Source organism: Anastrepha obliqua, unplaced genomic scaffold (assembly GCF_027943255.1).
Source record: "Anastrepha obliqua isolate idAnaObli1 unplaced genomic scaffold, idAnaObli1_1.0 ptg000050l, whole genome shotgun sequence".
Classification (NCBI taxonomy): domain Eukaryota; kingdom Metazoa; phylum Arthropoda; class Insecta; order Diptera; family Tephritidae; genus Anastrepha; species Anastrepha obliqua.
The window spans coordinates 11,025-15,000 of NW_026562195.1; positions in this window are offsets into that span (position 1 = coordinate 11,025).

Below are 3,976 nucleotides of genomic sequence, written 5' to 3' on the forward strand. Positions count from 1 at the left end.
GATTTGCGATTTTTGTGATTTCCTTTTTGCGGTTACATTCGTGTGTGAGTACCGGTGTATTACAGTTGTGCGAGTGACGCTAATATTGTTGTGGCTGTACCATAGCGGTACAGTGTTTACAATTAATTGCGATTGAAAGTGCCGTTGTGCGAGTGACGCTACTTTGTAGTAGCTGTACAGTGTTACGAGTGATTAAGTGCCGTACGGTAGTTTTGTTGGACACTCCAGTGAGTGCCAATATACTCCGTGCTATAGACACATTGTGCGTGCGTGTGAGTGCCGCTAGATACAGCGTTGGAAATTTTCCATTAAGTTGTTTACAACTTTGCGGGCGTGCCGTTATTTTTCGGCGTGGTGTGTTGTGCTAGTGACGCCACCGTTTGCGTGGCTGTACATTGCGTACAAGTGTACCTTGTTGGTAAGTTGTTTACAACTTTTGAGTGCCGCTATTTCTGGCGTGGTTTTGGCGTGTGCCGCTAATTTTTGGCGTCCTTCTCGTGTGCGTGTGCCGTTACATTTCGGCGTGGAAGTACAGTGCGGGCGTACACTAGGCTTGTCGTGCCGCTATATTGCCATATTTGGCAACAGTAAAAAGGGCGTCCCCTTTTGTGCGTGGGTTAAGTACTGCGCCAAGGTTGAATACTTTGTGCAGGTGCCGCGAACAGAGCGTGCTGCGTTTTGCCTGCGGTCGAGCTCGGCGTTAGCTCCACCTCGGTCGACCCGTCCTTGTTCGGGGAACAGTGTTCTGTCCGGCAAGGCATTGGTGGTGGCCTTTGCCAAACCTTTGGTTGGCGCCGTGGGCTACGCCCTCGCGCTTTGCTTTGGCTCGCCGATAGGTGCAGCCGCTGTGTGCGTGCCTGTGCGGGATTCACTCCTGCCGTGCAGTAGTTGCCGTTGCCCAAAAGGGACCCAATTTTTGTTGTTGCTTGGGAGGCCTTTATCCGGCGAATTCGGCTACCTACGTGTGAGGGTCGTTGGGCTATGCCCAAACTAGACGGTATTCGGAAGAGGGCGAACACCCCTCTTCCAAGCGGGTCGGCGGTGCCATCGTCGGCAATGGACGAGACGACGTCCGGAGAGGAGGAGGTGATCTTGCGGTCTCCTCCCCGTTCCAAGAAGAAGACCGCTGGAGGTGCAGCGGTTCCGGTGGAGAAGGTATCTTTAAAGGTACCTGAAAAGGTGAGTGGAAGCGAGGGTGGTTCCGAAAGCGGAAAGATTGGGAGCGGGCGCAAGGGGCGGAAGACGGGGGAAAAATTAGGTCCCGCAGGGAAGCGTTTGGAGGAAATCCGTGGGGAATTGGGTGCTTCCCTGAAAGGTTTGGGTGCGATCGGTGGGGATGCCGAACGCAAGAAAGTTGCGGTGCAGTTTATGGGGCGCTTCAAGTCCATTGTGACGGCCTTTAGTGGAGCCGTCATAGACATGGACGGCGTCCCGAAAAGTGTTGCAAAAGACCTCCTGGGGTACTCCTTGGAGTTCGAGGAACTCTTTGTGGAAATGGTGGGGGAGATAGCCCATCTTCGTGGGCAACTAGAAGCCACGAAGATTACCAGGGAGGAAGCACCTCGGAGGACGGCTGGAGCTGCGCTGGCTGGTGCAGCGTCGATGCCGGCACCTCAGGCGCCTGCGCCTGTGTTGCCTGCGTTGCCGGTGCCCAAGCCAGTTGAGACCTGGTCGGTCGTAGTAAGGGGTAAAACCCCCACTACTTCCAAGGAGGTGATCAAGAAAGTTGTAAAGGAGGTTGGGCCTTCCATGGGGGTTAGGGTGCACGAGGTGCGCCCGTTGAAGGATGGAGGTGCGATTATTCGCACCCCATCCGTTGCCGAGAGGGATAACTTGGCAAAAAATGCCAAGTTTTCCGAAGTGGGGCTCGATGTGAGCATACGTCGGAAGCTGGGGCCTAGGGTTGTGGTCCAGGGGGTTCACACGGAGATCTCCCCTGAGGATTTCATGGGAGAGTTGTTCCGGTTGAACCTCAAGGAGTTCAGCCCTGGGTGCCGTGAGAAGGACGTGAGGATGATCAGCCGTCCTTGGAAGGTCAGCCCCGATGGGGTGACGAATGTTGTCCTTGAGGGAACGGACATGCTAATGTCCGCCCTCCTGGAAGCAGGTCGTTGCTACATAAAGTGGTTTTCCTTCCGGGTACGGCCAGACCAACTGACGCCCGGCTGCTTCCGATGCATGGGCTTTGATCACAGGGTGGCAGAATGCAGAGCCAAGAAGGATGTCTGCCGTAGGTGCGGGCAAGAAGGACACAGGAGTGCAGGTTGTGGCAATGCCCCGCATTGTCGCAACTGTGCATTTAAGGGCAAGCCAGCCGGACATCTAATGATGTCCACTGTCTGCCCGGTGTACTGTGCCATTGTTGCCCGTGCGAACGCTAGACATTGATGGTTGAACTATATCAACTGAACTGTCAGGGGTCCTATGCCGTGATGTGTGAATTGGGGGCGTGTATGTCGGAGGGGGGCTGCGGCATTGCTTTGCTCCAGGAACCATACTCCACCAATGGGGTGGTGAGAGGCCTTCCTGGGGGCTTCAGGGTCTTTACGGACCTTGGAGTCAAGGCCGCAGTAGCTGTGTGTGAGCCAAGCTACTCTTGTGTAGTAGTTGACTCATCACAGTGGGGAGTATGTGTGTGTGTCGAGGGGGAATTCGGCAGAATGAATGTCGTCAGCTTGTACTGCAAGTCTGACGAGCCTCTAGAGCCCTACTTAAGATACATTGATGCGGTGCTACTACTTGAGAGTAGCATTCCTGCCATCGTGTGTCTTGACGCGAATGCTACCTCCCCGATGTGGTTCAGCAAGGTATCCAGGCATACTGCTGGATATCGGAGCCACACTCGGGGTGAGGTTATGAGCGAGTGGGTTGTGGCGAATAACCTTCTTGTAGCAAACGAACCAAGCGTATGGTATACGTTTGAGGGGCCTAGAGGTGTGAGTGACATTGACGTGACGCTCATGAATGACGCAGCAGCGGGTAGGTTCGAGTGTAAATGGAGTGTTAGGGGGGGTTGGGGAATTAGTGACCATAATTTAATACAAATTATGGTTACTCCCCGTACCCCGCAGCTAGAAGGGGGGAGTCCATTGAGGCGATGGCGTACCTCGTGTACCGACTGGAACCGATATGGACATACTGTTAGGGAAGCGGTATTGGATATACCGCTTAGGGAGTTTGAGGAATTGGGGGTTGACGAGCAAATTGCTCGTCTATATGAATGTGTCTGGGGTGTGAATGACTTATTGTTTAGGAAAGCTAGGGCTGTGAGAATGAAAGGTGTGAAATGGTGGACGAGTGAGTTAAATTCAAAGAGGAGGTCTGTCCGACGCTTGAGGCGTTTGTTTCAACGCGGCAGGCGGACCAATTCGGAGAATCTGTCTCAGCTCAAGTATCAATTTAGCGTAGGGATGAAAGAGTATAAGAAGATGCTTGTGAGAGTGAAGGAGGAAGAGTGGAGGAGATTTGTGGGGGAAAATAGGGACGACCCTTGGGGACAGGTCTATAGGATCTGTCGGGGTCGTCGAAATGAGATGGCTAGCTCTCTTCGCGTAGGTGATACTGTATTATCGACGTGGAGAGAGTGTGCCAATGTTCTGTTAGGCGAGTTTTTTCCCAGGGCTGAGGTTCAGGTTCCTCCTGCACAAGAGGTGCCTGTCCCTCCAATAGAAGCTGAGGAGTTGGATTATGCATTTGGCCTGGTCAGGTCTAAAAGGTCTCCAGGTTTCGATGGTTTGAACGGAGAGATGTGCAAATGCTTGTGGAAGTTCATTCCGGAATATTTGGAGGCCATTTATGATAAATGCATATGGGAGGGATATTTTCCACGCGAGTGGAAAATTGCTAGGGTCGTTGCACTCTTGAAGTCGCCCGATAAGATCAGGAGCGATCCTCGATCTTATCGTGGTATCAGCCTCCTTCCGGTGCTTGGAAAAGTGCTGGAAAGGGTTATGGTTGAGCGGCTTCAGGAGCTAAC